Raw genomic sequence first — 18000 nt, 5'->3', positions numbered from 1 at the left:
TGGGTAATAATCCTCCACAGCCTGGGGTTAATGCAGGGTGTCAGCGGGTAGATCCTGCGTTATTGCAGAGCGTCAGCATGTGGTAATTCTCCCCCAAATCCTGCGTTATTGCAGAGAGGCAGCGTGTGGTAATTCTCCCCCAAATCCTGCATTATTGCAGAGCGGTAGCGTGTGGTAATTCTCCCCCAAATCCCCGGTTATTGCAGAGTGGCAGCGGGGTTTAATTTGCCCGGTCTTGGGCTCTTGCAGAGTGGCCATGAGAGTCTCACCGCAGCAGAGACCTCTCAGCGGCTGTGCAGCAGAATGAACGATCGGGGAGCCGATGCAGGACGCTCCCTGGTCATCCTGGCAACCGTGGGCGGCGTGCCTCATCGCCCAGCAATGAGGCACGCCCTCCTAGACACGGGCCGCGCTCTCAAGAGTGCAGCCTTTGTCTGTCGGTATCTGCAAGCGCGGGAACTTTCGTGCCCGCGCTGCAGATGCCGGGGCCGTGTGGCGTCAGGCTGACTGCCAAGGACTGGAACATCCCCGCGGGAGGTTCGTACCTCTCCATGGAGAGGTGTGAACCTCACTGTGGGAAACTATCTTCCTCCCTCAGGCCAAGCCTGATGGGGGGAAGATAAGTGAAAGGGGTGACAGGAGTCACACCTCTTATCCTGCGTGGCTCGGCTTCAAAGAGGATGAGAGGTGGAGGGGGGTGATCAGGGGGAGCCAAGGGGGGAGCGGGACATCTGCCACACCGTGACAGTTTCCATTTGTTTGGAACGGTGCATGTTATGTCATGTGCTCTGCTCTATGCACACTACAAATCCCACAGTCCACAGCCTATCTGGAGAATGAGCAAGAGAGGGTGGCTATGCTCCTACATACAGTGGAGAGCAGCATAGGCCACGTAGGTTTCTTTCCTTTTCCTTTTTTCTATTCTTTTTCTTTTTTTTCTTTTTCTTTTATTTTCCTTTGTATTTTATTTTTCTTTTTTTTTCCCTTTTCTTTTCTTTTCCCGTTTCTTTCCTTTTCAATTTTTCTTTTCTTTCCCCTTCTCTTTCTTTTTTTCATTTTTTTACCCTTTCTTTTCTTTTCCCTTTTCTTTTCCCTTTTCCCTTCTTTTTTTTGTTTCTTTTTTTTTCTTTTCTTCACCCTTTTCTTTTCTTTTCTTTTCTCCTTTCTTTTATTTTCTCTTTTCACTTCTTTTTTTTCTGTTTCTTTTTTTTCTTTTCTTCTCCCTTTTCTTTTCTTTTCTCCTTTCTTTTATTTTCCCCTTTCTTTTTCCTTTTACTTTTCCTTTTTGCTTTCTTTTCGTTTTCCTTTTTGTTTTCTTTTCTTCTTTTTTTTCTTTTCCAATCCCTTACCTTCCCTTGTTTTCTTTCAAAACAATACTTTCATACTAAAGCCTAAAGCATTGTTGGACAGGATTCCCTCCAACATGGTCAACTGTTATCTAACAGCAACCCATTTTCATTTTACAATGCAGATACCCAAATGTTGTATGCCAACAAAGGACTCAGCTGGGTAACCTCAAGTACTCATAGAAAATGCTAAATGTTAAAGTGGAGCTTCAGTCATTTCTGAAAAAAATAAAAGTGAGCAGCTACAAATACTGCAGCTGCTGACTTTTAACAAAAAGACACTAAGCAGCCAAGGGATCCGACACTGCCTCCACTCAGGCCAGTCTTCGCCATTCTTCGGTTCCCCAGCTCCGCCATGCTGGATGTGGGAAGCTGGTGGTGACTTTGTAGTGTTTGTGGATGGCCCAGCATCCTCCTGGGAACTGTGACTTGAGGTTGCAGGTGGTGTGCGTGTGTGGGAGGTGGGGTGGGGGTCTGAATATCTGCTCTGCTCAAAACATTAATAAGAAATAACCTGCGCTTAGGGTCTTACAACAATTGAGACTGCCGTTCCCACTATAGCCAAATATAAGATATATGTACAAACTAAAAAAGCAAAAAATGGTATGTCTTTAAATCAGTAAACCACAAAATTCTGCACAAACTAAAGTTGATCAATCATAAAGTGCAAAAATACAAAGTGCTAATGTGCAAATAAATCCATATCCAATAAATACATAATTATAAAAAATAATTATGTTCAACATTTCTAAAATCCATAATCACCAAAGTGCTATAGTGCTTTGAATCAATAAAGTGCACTTAATCCAGCATTCAGATTAGTGCAAACACATCAAAAATAGTGCAAACACATTAAATGTCCATGCATAATGTGAATTTTAGAGTCCATCCACTACTGTCCCACCGATGCTGTAATTCAAGGATCACACCTTTGAGTGAGAGACTGCCACCATCAGATAAGGCTGCTTATCAAAGGGTTAATCTCCACAGCCTACAACTGCATGGTTCACCACTCACCCCCAACTCAGCCGGTAATGCAGGCCATAGACGGGGCGAAAACCGACCGTTTTTTTAAAAACAAAAACAAAAAATCAGTCGTTCAATCGGCCGACGTTACCACAATTGGTAATAAAAAATCGTCTGATTTTTGTCCCGTCTATGGCCGGCAAATATAATAGCGGTGTCCCTGCAGAGAGCTCCGCTATTATATTTGACATTTAAAAGTATAGCAAACATTGTATCTATTTGTATCCATTTTGGATACAGATGTTTCTATTTGGATACAAATAGATACAATGTTGCAACTGCAATACTTTTAAATGTCAAATATAATAGCGGAGCTCTCTGCAGGGACACTCTGCTATTATTTTTGACATTTAAAAGTATTGCGGTTGCAACATTGTATCTATTTGTATCCAAATAGAAACATCTGTATCTGAAATGGATACAAATAGATACAGATGTTCTTCTTTTTCTTTGTTTTCATCATCTTCTTCTTTTTCTTCTTTTCCTTCTTCTTGCAGGTCACGGCTCATGTGCATTTTTTTAATCGGTAAAAAGATCGGCCGATTTGCCCATCATTGCTGTTTTTTTCCCAACATAACCGATTAAAAAAATGTGTCAAAATCACGAAAAACGGCTGACAAATTCACCCACTAACGATCCATAACTCGGCCAATTATTCTTTCGGACGAATTTTCGGCCGATTTTCGACCCATCTATGGCCTGCTTAAGCATTGGATGGAACTCAGATAGATGGCACCAAGTAACACAAGTTCTCTACAGTCTCCACTTCAGGAAAAGCGCCAGTATCATTCAAAAACAAAAGTACCAAAAATCACAGCCCAATGTCTTCCATAATATATATTTATTAAGCTGTGAGTTACTTGCAGGCAAATCTGAATACAGGCATGTAATATGGCGACGATGATGTCAAGAAATTGGCTCTGCTAGATGCATTTCGTTGTAAACCACATCTTTAGGAGATGCCTAGGTGAACAGAATGGAAGTGGGCATGGGTACCTGTTACAAATAGGTACCCATTCCAAAAAAAAACAAAAAACAAAAAAGTTTTCAAAAAAAGCAGAGTAGGGGAGAGGAGAAGGATTGGCTGAACTTCGCATTTACGTTTTAATGTTGTGGGGTTGCCTATATGGTTTGGTTATATGGTCTGTACAGAAAGTCATAACTGTTCTCACTTCAGAATAATGTATTATTCTATTCATTATAAATATTATATGCGTTTCTTGTGGAATGACATTGCAAATTTTTAATGCACTAACTTATTGAAAAGAAAATTAAATTCACACCTGAACTTCAGTAATGACCGCCGAATGGGGCTTGGACCGAACCCAGGGTACGTTCAGCTCATCCCTATTGGTAAACTGCAATATAATACATTTTTATTTTGTGGTTTATGACCACTTTAAACATGACAATTCTTAACATCAAACACTTAAAAAACAAGAAAAATAATATGATATACTGTACATGCTCAGAGGGCTTTGTGCTCATATACACCAATCAGCCATAACTTTATGACCACGGTCAGGATCAATGAATGGCATTAATTATCTCATTACAATGGCGTCTGAAAGTAGGTGGGATATATTTGGCAACAAGTAAACATGTTGTGCCTGAAGTTGATATGGTGAAAGCAGAAAAAATGTTCATCGTAGTTTGTTGTGTATGCCACAGACCAGTCAGGGCATCGGTGTTGACCCGTGTCCACAGCCAAAAGTGCCTACAATGGGCATGTGAGCATCAGAAATGGACTACAAAGCAAAGAAAGAAGGTGGCCTGGTCCGATATATCAAGTTCTCTTTTACATTATGGAGTTGGCTGGGTATGTGTTCATCGCTTACCTGGGGAAGAGATGGCACCAGGATGCAGTACAGGAAGAGGTCAAGCAGTGTCATGCTTTGGGCAATGTTCTGCCAGGAAACCTTGGATCCTGCCATTCGTGTGGATGTTATTGTGACATGTACCACCTACTTTATCATTGTTGCTGACCAAGTACACCCCTTCATGGAAACGGTATTCCTCGATAGCAGTGGCCTCCTTAAGCAGGAAAATGCTCCCTACCACACTGCAAAAAATGTTTTAAGAATGGTTTGAGGAACACAGCAACAATTCTGCAGCAGGGGCAGACTGACCATTTGGAAACTCAGGCACTGCCCGAGGGCCCGGTGTCAGTAGGGGGCCCCATGAGATGCCCTGGTACCTTTTTCATAGGCTTTTTTGAGTTTGGGCAAGGACACAGGGGCCCCATGATCCCTTATTGGCCAGGGGCCCCATGAGTTGTCAGTCCGCCCCTGTTCTGCAGATCTCAATCCAATCGAGCATCTGTGGGATGTGCTGGAAAAACAAGTCCAAACCATGAAGGCTCCATATCGCAACTTACAGGATCTGCTTCTGACGGCTTGGTGCCAGATGCCTTTTGAGGACTAGTGGCATCCATGTCACAATGGGTCAGGGCTGTTTTGGCAGCAAAAGGCGGACCTACTCAGTATTTGGTGGATCATCAGAGTGGGGCAGTAAAAGCAACACACTGATTGAAATTTGACCAATTCCTAGTGAACTTGCCAACTGAAATCTTCTGGGGTTCTGGATGACCCAAGAAATGGACTAAGTATTATATCCTGTGACAAAACTCTGATTTGAACTTTAGCCTGAAATTGGAACTGGTACCATTGTCTCTAGCTGTATTATTTCATGAGTGACAGTGATACAAAAATCACAACACGCCTTTCTTTAATGTTGTCTTTTTTTCCTATGACGCCTTCGAACAAACCGTTACTTGCAGAGAAATACATGGAAGTTTTATGGAGAGTGTGTGGCTGCCCATGTCTTGTGCACATCTCAGAGCTGTTATTACAACTGCATTACCGGCATTGATTTTCATCCAGTAGGCTAGTACACAACTGCCTTCATCCACATCTGCTGCCATAGTAACCGGTACAATATGAGAAAGTGACTGCTGTCATACCATGCAATTCTATTCATGCCATTATGCAGGGGGGCTACTAGGCTGAAATTGCAGAGGGACCAAACACACAGTTAACCCTTGCTGTGCAACTATATACAAGAAAAATGGAAACCGACAGTCCCTATGTAATAGAGGGCTCTGCTGGACAGCCAGCAATATCTCAGCCTTCTGGTAACTAATGAGGTCAGACTCTTAAAGTGATTGTAAAGCTTAGCATTCTATATTTTAAAAATAACAAACATGTTATACTTACCTTCTCTGTGTACTGATTTTGCACAAAGCAGTGCCGATTCTCCTCTTCCCGGGTCCCACGCCGGCACTCCTGGCTTTTCCCCCCTGCTGGGTGCCTCCATAGTATGCTACAAAGGTGATCAGTTATGACACCAGACATTTGATTGTTTGGTAGTTTGGTTGAGAACACAAGCAAATATCACAGTTATCATTTATGGCGTGCCGGGAATGTAACTGTTTTCGATGGGTTTAGTTCCACTTTAATGCAAAGAATGCGTAAAGGTATTAATTCTGAATGGGGAATTGTGCAGCAGCATGGCGTCTGCACTGAGACTCTTTCCCAAAAAAGAAAGTCTCAGTTCAGACGTCATGCCGCTGCACAATTCGGGTCATCAGAGGCTTTTTAAGTGAGTTTTTACTGTTTTTTCGCAGTCACGTTGTTTTAACTGGATGGCTGCCTCTGTTCTACAATAAACTTTTATTTAAACTACTAAACTATCACTGGCTTCCCGTTGGCCCCCTGGTGAGCTCTGTCTGTTCCAGTGGGCATTGTCTTTTGCTGCTGCGTAACAGGAATGGTTCCAGAGCAGAAGTGCATATACTTGGGGAAGGCCTGAGAAACATGCTGTGTCTGCTGCACCTTTTACAGCTTATGGTTTGGTGAGTGTACTTCTGATTAAGGTGATGGCACCTTACACTACAGGGATCTACTGTACAAGAATCTACTGGATGGTGGAAGATCGTTTTTATCTGAGTATATATGGGCTTTGATTTAAGAGATACTTCATGTTAGGCACATTGAACACTGTTTATTTATTTATTCTTGTATGTTTTTGTTATATTCACTGTCGCTGCATTATTTCATGATATTGTAGGTAAGTATGACATGTTTGTTTTTGTTAATTACAGCCTTTAGAATCATTTTAACTAAGGGAAATGGCAGCTTCACAGCGAGCTTACCACCATGCATGTGCAAGCCACACTACTCTTTGTGAATGGTCCTGCATGCTTCTGGAACCTGTAATTTGTCCCAGAAGGTTGTGGGTGAAGAGGGGGAGGTTGAACTTCCACTCAGAAGTTAACCCAGGTGGAAGTGGGTACTTGTGAAAACAAGATAGCTCCTCCATACCTCCAACAAAAGGGCCAATTGATAATTAGGAGGGGGAGTAAACAAGCAGAACTTCTACTTTTGGGTGAAGTTCTGCTTTGAGACCAATAGTTGCCATATAGATGGATGTCAGTGTTCAGAATGGGGGATTTGGTGTTCTAAGGCTGTTATGAACTTGACAGCTTCCTTGGCAGAGGTCCCCAGTTGCTATGAAGCCAGGGATGCTGGTGATGTCATTACCCAAAGGTGTTAATTATTATTAATATTATACAGTATTTATAAAGCGCCAATGGTTCTGTTAGGAATGGACTGGCCAGCAATGGTGGGACTCACCTGCCTTTTGATCTGCAGTACCAGGGCTGGCCAGCGGGTGCTCCCAGCAATCAGAGACTCAACCTTTCAGCCAGCTAACACCTGGAACTGATGATACTGGGGTATTTAAGGGATGGCCAGACTTGCAGACTCTGCCTTGGTGTTGTGTTTGTCCTGGGCCCTGTATCTGTCCTGCATCCTGTTTCTGTTCCTTTGCTGACTTCTCCTGCTCTGATCCTGGCTTGTGACCCTGACCATCCCTCTGTCTGACCCTCTGTACTACGCTGCTTGCTACCTGTTCTGATCCCTGGCTTGTGACCCGGACCATCCCTCTGCCTGACCCTCTGTACTATGCTGCTTGCTACCTGCTGAACCTGGCCTGTGACCCCGACCATTCTCCGCTTGCTCCCCCTGTACCTACCTGCCCAATTGATATTGACCCGGCCTGCCTGACGACGCTTGCTTGTATATACTGTTATCTGTGGGTGGTTTGGTTTGGTTTGTTTGCACCGTATTATGTTTTAGTATTGCACTGCGTTTATGTTTGTACTGTTAGTGTTAATAAATTATATTGTTTATAACATATCTGAGGTCTGCGTTTCCCTGCTTCAGTCACACACCTCTGGTCATACCTGGGAGCCCTGACATTACACCAAGGCCAATCCTGACCAGAAGTGGCTGCACAGGGAAGCCATCTTGGCTTGTTGATGGGAAGGATGGATCTTGAGGAGGTTGAGTATTTATATCTGCTAGTGTTTGATGACAGGGAGTATGCTTATCAAACTCTGAAGGAGTATACCCGGGATGAATTGCTAGAATGTATACGGCTCGCTCATGTTCTAGTAGATCAGGGCACAGTGTTCTCTGAGGTGCAGCCATTGATTGAGGTTTGTGCAGAGTTGGTTTCATCTGGTTCCCCCGAATGCAGGGATGAATTTTTGCCACCATTTAGTGCAGACCAGGTAGAGTCCCTGGTGTGGTTATTAGAGGATGATGTGGGTTACTTTCTGGAGCGTTATTCCACATGTTCACCACAGACACTGAGAGATTGTATAAACGCAGTGCAGTCATTGACCAGACAGACTTTGTGTAAGCTCAGCTTTGTTCAACCCATACTGCAGACATGGACAGATTTGTTGCACCCAGCCTCAGTCAGCTTACAAAGACCCAGTCCTGCTTCTAACTCTACTCCTGTATTCCCACCAGCTCCTCCAGTTACAGCCCAGTATACTTGGCTATCTACCGCATGTCAGTACCCTGTTCCCACTCGCTGCACCTATCCTGCCTTTAACCCTGTAAAAAAGCCCTCTGTAGCAACTGCTCCCTCTCCTGTTCCATCCTCCAGTTCTTCTCTGTCTCCAGCTGCTCCATTCGTTTGCAGACCTGCGTTTACTTGCAGTGCTCCAGTAGTTAAAACCAGAAAAAAGCGAAAATTCTTTCCAACCAATACCATCCTGCCAGTATCCAAACCGGTGAGCCTGCCTTCCGTGGTTCAGACTGATGCCTGTACGCAGCCTGAAGCCTCTACTCGGCCTGAAGCCTCTACTCGGCCTGAAGCCTCTACTCGGCCTGATGCCTCTACTCGGCCTGAAGCCTCTACGCGGCCTGAAGCCTCTCCTCAGCCTGAAGCCTCTACGCGGCCTGAAGCCTCTACGCGGCCTGAAGCCTCTACTCGGCCTGATGCCTGTACTCGGCCTGATGCCTCTCTTCAGCCTGAAGCCTCTACTCGGCCTGATGCCTCTACTCGGCCTGATGCCTCTACTCGGCCTGATGCCTCTACTCGGCCTGAAGCCTCTACTCGGCCTAATGCCTCTACCTAGCATGATGAACTGATCCAGCCTGACGATCCTATTAGGCCAGTTGACTCGATGCCCGCTGTTGATCCAGATGATCCGGTACCTGATCCGGTGCCCGCTGTCGTGCCAATTGACTCAGAGCCCGCTGTCGTACCTGGTGACTCGGTGCCCACTGCCTTGCCAGATGACGCGGTGCCCGCTGGCAAGCCAAATGACCTGATGCCTGGTGACCTAGTGTCCGCTGTCATACCTGATGACCCGATGCCCGCTGTCGAGCCAGACAATCCGGTACCTGATGACCCGGTGCCCACTGTCGTGCCTGTTGACTCGGAGACCACTGCCTTGCCAGATGACGCGATGCCCGCTGTCGAGCCAAATGACCTGATGCCTGGTGACCCGATGCCCGCTGTCCAGTCAGACGATCCAATGTCTGACCCAGTGCCCGCGGTCATACCAGTTGACTCGGAGCCCACTGCCTTGCCAGATGACGCGGTGCCCGCTGTCGAGCCAAATGACCTGATGCCTGGTGACCCGATGCCCGCTGTCCAGCCAGACCATCCAATGTCTGACCCAGTGCCTGCGGTCATACCAGTTGACTCGGAGCCCACTGTCGTGCCTGGTGTCTCGGTGCCCGCCGCTCCGCCTGGGGGCCCGAGACCTGTTGCTCCGCTTGGGGGTCCAGCGCCCGCCGCTCCGCCTGGGGATCCGGCGCCCGCCGCCCCGCCTGGGGGCCTGAGACCTGTCGCTCCGCCTGAGGGCCCGAGACCTGTCGCTCCGCCTGGGGGTCCGGCACCTGCCACTCCGCTTGAGGGCCCGAGACCTGTCGCTCCTCCTGGGGGTCCGGCGCCCGCCGCTCCGCCTGAGGGCCCGAGACCTGTCGCTCCACCTGGGGGTCCGGCGCCCGCCGCTCCGCCTGAGGGCCCGAGACCTGTCGCTCCATCTGGGGGTCCGGCGCCCGCCGCTCCGCCTGAGGGCCCGAGACCTGTCGCTCCTCCTGGGGGTCCGGCGCCCGCCGCTCCGCCTGAGAGCCCGAGACCTGTCGCTCCGCCTGGGGGTCCGGCGCCCGCCGCTCCGCCTGAGGGCCCGAGACCTGTCGCTCCGCCTGGGGGTCCGGCGCCTGCCGCTCCGCCTGAGGGCCCGAGACCTGTCGCTCCTCCTGGGGGTCCGGCGCCCGCCGCTCCGCCTGAGGGCCCGAGACCTGTCGCTCCATCTGGGGGTCCGGCGCCCGCCGCTCCGCCTGAGGGCCCGAGACCTGTCGCTCCATCTGGGGGTCCGGCGCCCGCCGCTCCGCCTGAGGGCCCAAGACCTGTCGCTCCATCTGGGGGTCCGGCGCCCGCCGCTCCGCCTGAGGGCCCGAGACCTGTCGCTCCTCCTGGGGGTCCGGCGCCCGCCGCTCCGCCTGAGGGCCCGAGACCTGTCGCTCCGCCTGGGGGTCCGGCGCCTGTCGCTCCGCCTGAGGGCCCGAGACCTGTCGCTCCACCTGGGGGTCCGGCGCCCGCCGCTCCGCCTGAGGGCCCGAGACCTGTCGCTCCTCCTGTGGGTCCGGCGCCCGCCGCTCCGCCTGAGGGCCCGAGACCTGTCGCTCCATCTGGAGGTCTGGCGCCCGCCGCTCCGCCTGGGGGCACGATGCCCGTCGCCCCGCCTGGTGCCACGATGCCCGTCGCCCCGCCTGGTGCCACGATGCCCGTCGCCCCGCCTGGGGGCACGATGCCCGTCGCCCCTCCTGGGGGCCCGATGCCCGTCGCCCCGCCTGGGGGCCCGGTGCCTGTCGCCCCGCCTGGGGGCCCGGTGCCTGTCGCCCCGCCTGGGGGCCCGGTGCCTGTCGCCCCGCCCGGGGGCCCAGTGCCTGCTGATCCGCCCGGGGGCCCGGTGCCTGCTGCTCCGCCTGGTAATCCGATGTGCCTCTGCCCGGAGTCCTGCCCGATGTGCCTCTGCCCGGAGTCCTGCCCGATGTGCCTCTGCCCGGAGTCCTGCCCGATGTGCCTCTGCCCGGAGTCCTGCCCGATGTGCCTCTGCCCGGAGTCCTGCCCGATGTGCCTCTGCCCGGAGTCCTGCCCGATGTGCCTCTGCCCGATGTGCCTCTGCCCGGTGTGCCTCTGCCCGGTGTGCCGCTGCCCGGAGTCCAGCCCGGTGTGCCGCTGCCCGGAGTCCTGCCCGGTGTGCCAGTCTTTGATATCCCGCCAGTTGCCAGACCCGGGCGGTGGAACATTTTGCCCAGCTAGGACTGTTTGGAGCGTCCTGAGGCCGCTCCTTGAGGGGGGGGTACTGTTAGGAATGGACTGGCCAGCAATGGTGGGACTCACCTGCCTTTTGATCTGCAGTACCAGGGCTGGCCAGCGGGTGCTCCCAGCAATCAGAGACTCAACCTTTCAGCCAGCTAACACCTGGAACTGATGATACTGGGGTATTTAAGGGATGGCCAGACTTGCAGACTCTGCCTTGGTGTTGTGTTTGTCCTGGGCCCTGTATCTGTCCTGCATCCTGTTTCTGTTCCTTTGCTGACTTCTCCTGCTCTGATCCTGGCTTGTGACCCTGACCATCCCTCTGTCTGACCCTCTGTACTACGCTGCTTGCTACCTGTTCTGATCCCTGGCTTGTGACCCGGACCATCCCTCTGCCTGACCCTCTGTACTATGCTGCTTGCTACCTGCTGAACCTGGCCTGTGACCCCGACCATTCTCCGCTTGCTCTCCCTGTACCTACCTGCCCAATTGATATTGACCCGGCCTGCCTGACGACGCTTGCTTGGATATACTGTTATCTGTGGGTGGTTGGTTTGTTTGCACCGTATTATGTTTTAGTATTGCACTGCGTTTATGTTTGTACTGTTAGTGTTAATAAATTATATTGTTTATAACATATCTGAGGTCTGCGTTTCCCTGCTTCAGTCACACACCTCTGGTCATACCTGGGAGCCCTGACAGGTTCGCTCAGCGCTGTACATTACAAAGGGGGACAGAACATGTGATAGAACAATACCAATACAATGCAAAACATGAGGGGGTCGAGGGCCCTGCTCTTTGGAGCTTACAATCTAGGAGGGAGGGGATAGTGGTACAAGGGGAGATAGCTGTGGGGGATGGAGTGGTAGGAAGAGTGGAGGAGGTCGGCAAGTTAGCAGGGGGTGGGGTAGGCTTCCCTGAAGAGATGGGTTTTCAGGGTGCGCCTAAAGGAGAGGAGAGTAGGTGATAATCTGATGGGTTGGGACAGGGAGTTCCAGAGGATGGGTGACACCCTGAAGAAGTCCTGGAGGCGGGCATGGGAGGAGGAGACCAGGGAACTAGAGAGAAGGATGTCTTGTGAGGAGTGGAGTGTGCGTGCTGGGCGGTACTTGGATATTAGGTCAGTGATGTAGTTCGGATCAGTATGGTAGACAGCTTTGTACGTCAGTGTTAGGATTCTGAATTTGATCCGTTGCGCAATCGGAAGCCAGTGGAGGGATTGACAGAGGGGGGTGCCGGAAATGGAGCAGTTGGAAAGGTGAATGAGTCTGGCAGCCGTATTCAGGATCGACTGAAGCGGGGATAGCCAGCGGCGAGGCAGGCCAGTGAGGAGGGAGTTGCAGTAGTCGAGTCGTGATATGATGAGGGAGTGGATGAGCTGTTTAGTGGTTTCTGGGGTTAGGAACGTGCGGATTTTGGTGATGTTGCGGAGGTGGAGTCTGCACGTGTTTGTTAAAGATTGGACTTGGGGCTGGAAGGATAGGTTGGAGTCCAGAATGACACCAAGTACTCTGGGCTGCGGGGCGGGTTATTGGCCATATTTGGTAATTATTTCACCAGCATCTCTGTCCCTTTGCTTATTTTAAGCTGCCGGCCACTCCAGCATTAGGGCCCCCTCCATGCACAAGATTCCCATACCTGTTCCTAACAGAAATGTAAATTTGTCACCAGCACCCATATTTGTCTTGTGGAAGAGCTATGGAATTCTAAAGAGTGCCTAGGAATCTGTGAATGGTTGTATCACGTAGATAGTGGAAGGTGTGATATGATGAATGCCTCCCTTACACTTCCAAATGGGGCCCCATGGTAGTATGAACAGAAGGTGCAGGAGTGAATCGAGTGTAGTAGCAGCAGATCAGGTGTCCACACCAGGCAGGGGCAGTGGTCAGGGGTCTTCAGTGAAGCAGACAAGCAGGATGGCAGCTGGTGAGCAGCAGACAGAAGCAGACTGGCACTGGCAACAGCAGTCATATGCTGGTAGCAGACAGTAGATAAGCAGGCACAGCTGGGTGGTAAGCAAGTACTGGCAGCAGCTGGAGTGATAGCAGAGTCAGACAAGCTGGGGCCAGGAGCGGACTGACCATTTAGCCACTCAGGCACTGCCCCGAGGGCCCGGGGTCAGTAGGGAGCCCCATGAGATGCCCCTGGTACCGTTCATAGGCTTTTTTGAGTGTGGTTTGAGTGTGGGTGAGTACACAGGGCCCCATGATTTCCTATTGCCCGGGGGCCCCATGAGTTGTCAGTCCGCCCCTGGATGGGGCCTTACACTGGCAGACAGATCAGGTACAGATGTGCAGGCAAGAGAGTGGTAAGGGTACACCGGGTCAGGAGCAAATCAGAGGAGCAGTAGTAAGAGGAGAGGGCAGAAGCAGTGGTCAGATGACAAGGTCGGTACAGGCAGAGTTCAAGGAGTAGTCAGGATGAGCTGGGTTAGCAACTGGAATCAGAATACAGAATCACTGGCTCGAGACACACAGATCGCTGTAGACAAAACAGCACTAAACCTGCGTACTGGTTTTGTTTCAGTAACCCATTTGGTGACATCATCTGTCACCATGGGTATGCATTTGGATGTTCGCTCCCTCATGTGCATAGGCATGTGCCCATCTCCTATGTGCATGAGAAGGGCAGCACAGTGGCTAAATGGTTAGCACTTCCGCCTGGCAGTACTAGGGTCATTGGTTCTATCCCAACCACAGCACCACCTGCCTGGAGTTTGCATGTTCTCCCAGTGCCTGCGTGGGTTTCCTCCAGGTACTCCGGTTTCCTGCCACACTCCAAAGACATGCTGGGAGGTTAATTGGTTCCTGTCTAAATTGTCCCTAGTATGTGTATGTATGAATGTGAGTTATGGACCTTAGATTGTACGCTCCTTGAGGGTTAGGGACTGATGTGAATGTACAATATATATGTAAAGTGCTGCGTAAATATGATGGCGCTATAGAAGTACCTATAATAAATTAAAAACAATAATTATGGATTAGCCTGTAATGATGCACAGAAGTCTGCCCAGGGGAGCCATCTTGTCTACTGGCATGCCCTTCCTGATAGGTTTTAAGTGTTGTTTCACGCTATTGATCTTGGCAACATTGCAATAGTTCTCTGAATGAGCAGCTTTTGATTGTAATGGTCTCCTCTGGCCTCGCAGTCAGCAGTGCTGGTACTGTTCTTCATTTACAATAAAGCTGAACAGGTGCTCTATATGACTATGGATTGAAAGTCAATAACTTCTAGTGAAAGCTGAAGGTTTCCTGTATAACGATTCCCTTTAAAGAATGCCAGATTCTTGCCATAAAATGACACACGGTATTATGATACAGGATTTATATAGCGCCAACAGTTTGCGAAGCGATTTACAATGTGAGGACAAACAGTGCAGTTACAATACATTTGATTACAGGAGGAATCAGGGGGCCCCGCTTGTAGAAACTAAAAAAAAATAAAATAATGTATTCAACTTTAGTTCAACTTTAACCATTTGCCTACCGGGCACTTATACCCCCTTCCTGCCCAGGCCAATTTTTAGCTTTCAGTGCTGTCGCACTTTGAATGACAATTGCGCGGTCATGCAACATTGTACTCATATGAAATTTTTATCATTTTTTTGGGACAGATAGAGCTTTCTTTTGGTGGTATTTAATCACCTCTGGGTTTTTTATTTTTTGCTAAACAAACCAAAAACAACTGAACATTTTGAAAAAAAAATTGTTTTTCTTAGTTTCTGTTATACAATTTTGTAAATAAGTGATTTTTCTCCTTCACTGATTTGCGCTAATGAGGCTGCAGTGATGGGCACTGATAGGCGGCACTGGTGGGCACTGATAGGCGGCACTGATGGGCACTGATGAGGAGGCACTGGTAGGTGGCACTGATGGGCATTGACAGGTATCACTGATGGGCACTGAAAGGCAACACTCATATATGGCACTGTTAGGTGGCACTGACTGGCACTGTTAGGCGGCACTGACAGGCAGCACTGATAGGCAGCACTGATGCGCACTGATAGGCGGCACTGATGGGCAGGTGGCATTGATGACCTACTAACCGCCAAAGCTAATGGCCACTACTCAGTCCTCTTACTCCTCGACCGTTCCGCGGCCTTCGACACAGTCGACCACCCCCTCCTCCTTAACAAACTACACTCCCTTGGCATCAGAAACTCCGCTCTCTCCTGGCTTTCCTCCTATCTATCCCAATGCTCCTTCAGCATTACCTATAACGCTACCACCTCCCCCTCTCTCCCCCTTTCTGTTGGGGTCCCCCAAGGCTCGGTCCTCGGGCCCCTTCTCCATCTACACCTCCTCCCTCTGCAAACTGATACACTCCCACGGCTTCAACTATCACCTCTATGTCGATAACACGCAAATTTACCTCTCACCTCACCCCTTCAGTCTCCGCCCGTATCACCCACCTACTGAACGACATATCAGACTGGATGTCGCTCCATTTCCTCAGATTGAACCTTTCCAAAACGGAGCTCCTGATTTTCCCTCCAGTCCGTGCCCCCCCCCCCACCCTCTCCATCATGACCAACAACACCACCATCAGTCCCACCCCACAAGCCAAAGTCCTAGGTGTCACTCTAGACTCAAACCTGTCCTTCCAACCCTATCTCCAATCGCTGGCAAACTCATGCAGGCTCCACCTCCGCAACATCTCCAAAATACGAACGTTCTTAACCCCAGACATTACTAAACAACTCGTTCCCTCCCTTATTATCTCACAACTCGACTACTGCAACTCCCTCCTCACTGGCCTACCTTATCACAGACTATCCCCGCTTCAGTCTATCCTGAACTCAGTGGTCAGACTCATCCACCTTACTAACCGCTCTGCTTCTGCCACCCCCCTCTGTCATTCCCTCCACTGGCTCCCGATTGTCCAACGCATTAAATTCAAACTACTAACACAGACATACAAAGCCATTCATAATGCTGCCCCAAACTACCTCACCGACCTGATACCCAAATACCACCCAACCTGTAATCTTTGCTCCTCACAAGACCTCCTACTTTCTAGCTCCCTGGTCTCCACCTCCCACGCCCGACTGCAGGACTTCTCCAGGACTTCCCCCATCCTCTGGAACTCACTACCCCAATGCATCAGACTGTCACCTACCCTCCTCACCTTTAGGCGCACCCTGAAAACCCTCCTCTTCAGGGAAGCCTACCCCGCCCTAACCTAACAGCCGATCTCCTCCACTCCTCCTACTACTCCATCCCCCACAGCCACTTCCTCCTGTACCACTATCCCCTCCCTCCTAGATTGTAAGCTCGAAAGAGCAGGGCCCTCAAACCCCTCGTGTATTGTATTGTACTGTACTGTTTCATGTACTGTCCCCACTATAATGTACAGCGCTGAGCAAACCTTTTAGCGCTATATAAATACTGTATAATAATAATAATAATAATGGGCACTAACAGGTGGCATTGATGGACACTAACAAGTGGCACTGATGGGGCTACACTGATCATCAGGGCACACTGATCATCAGTGCCCTGATGATCAGTGTAGATGTCCCCTCTGAATAATGCCGATTACTGGCTCTCCTCTCCTCACGGCATTTTCTTATTTACATGCGATCAGCTGTGATTGGGCACAGCTGATCACATGACCGAGCCGACGTCATCGGCTCTTTCTGTTGATCGGTGATCCACTGTGTCTCAGGGACACAGCGCACCATTGATCGCCCCTCGCCCCCAGGGGCGCGCATGAACGGTTAGAGTGGGAGGATGTCATATGACGTCCTCCCAGAACGAGAGAGCCGCCTTGCGCCCGTCATTGCCTTATATGGTGGGCGGGAGGCAGTTAAAGTAAACTTAATTCTCAACCACTAAAATCTCATAGAACCTTGAGCATGTTAAAGCCGTGTTACACCCAAAAGGAAACACTTATTATATTGCAGCTTACCAATTCTTAGATGTGATGGTGGCATTATTTTTATTTTTTAGGCTTTTTTGTTTTCACCTGGTAATCTGCCCAGTATGTTTGCAAGCTTTGCAGATGTAGCAGTCAGAGGGATGAGCCAAACCATTTACTACTGACAGGGGTGCTTACAATGATCAGCTTTTATTTATTTATGTAAAACCTTTATCCCTAACCACTTGCCCTCCAGAGTATTTCCCTCCCTTCCTGACCAGGCCATTTTTTGCGATTTATTTTCCAAACAATTGTGACAAAAAATTACAACTTCAAAAAACTCACCATGCCTCTTACTAAATACCTCAGACTGTCTACTCTCCAAAAAGGGTTAATTTGGGGGGTATTTATACAGTACATTTTAGGGTCCGAAGAAATGAGAAAAATAAAAAAAACCCAGTGGTGATCAAATACCACCAAAAGAAAGCTATATTTGTGTGAAAAAAATAACACATTTAATTTGGGTACAGTGTTACATTACTGCGCATTTGCCAGTTAAAGTAGCGCAGTGCTGAAGAGCAAAACATGACCTGGTCATGAAAAGGTTAAAAGAAAACTCCACACCCACTGAAGATCTTACATCCATAGATTATTAGATTATGGTGGGAGAAGCCATGAGCAGTCATCTCCAATGATCATATTTAAATATAGCCAACTACATTACAAAGGACTTTGACAACTAGTGACAAAAGGTGTCTAGTTAAGGTGTTTCCTTGTTGTCAGGATATTTTAGACAATTAAAGCAGTTCATTTGTTTTTTGCTTCTTCAGAGTTCTTTGACATATGGGAGAAGTATTGTCCTACTGGCACAGTGGAAACCACAGGAAGGATTGCCCCTGCTGAATTCATTATGTCTGACATAAAAGGAAATTCATTTTTCTACACTTATCGGGTGTAATCAAATACCTAAGGAAGGCCATAGATGATGCGATTTTCTTTCCTGTAACACTTATTGGGGGAGGGGGGAGCCATCCCTGCCAGGGGAACACAATGATTATTGCTAGTGACTATAGCTGCTGGCAAAAATCACATATACAAATAATTCAATTGAGTACAATCAGCCTGCCCATAGATGGTT

Source organism: Staurois parvus, unplaced genomic scaffold (assembly GCF_062004578.1).
Source record: "Staurois parvus isolate SC_StPar_1 unplaced genomic scaffold, SC_StPar_1.0 ptg000432l, whole genome shotgun sequence".
NCBI classification, from domain to species: domain Eukaryota; kingdom Metazoa; phylum Chordata; class Amphibia; order Anura; family Ranidae; genus Staurois; species Staurois parvus.
Note: the sequence above shows the minus strand (reverse complement) of the source record.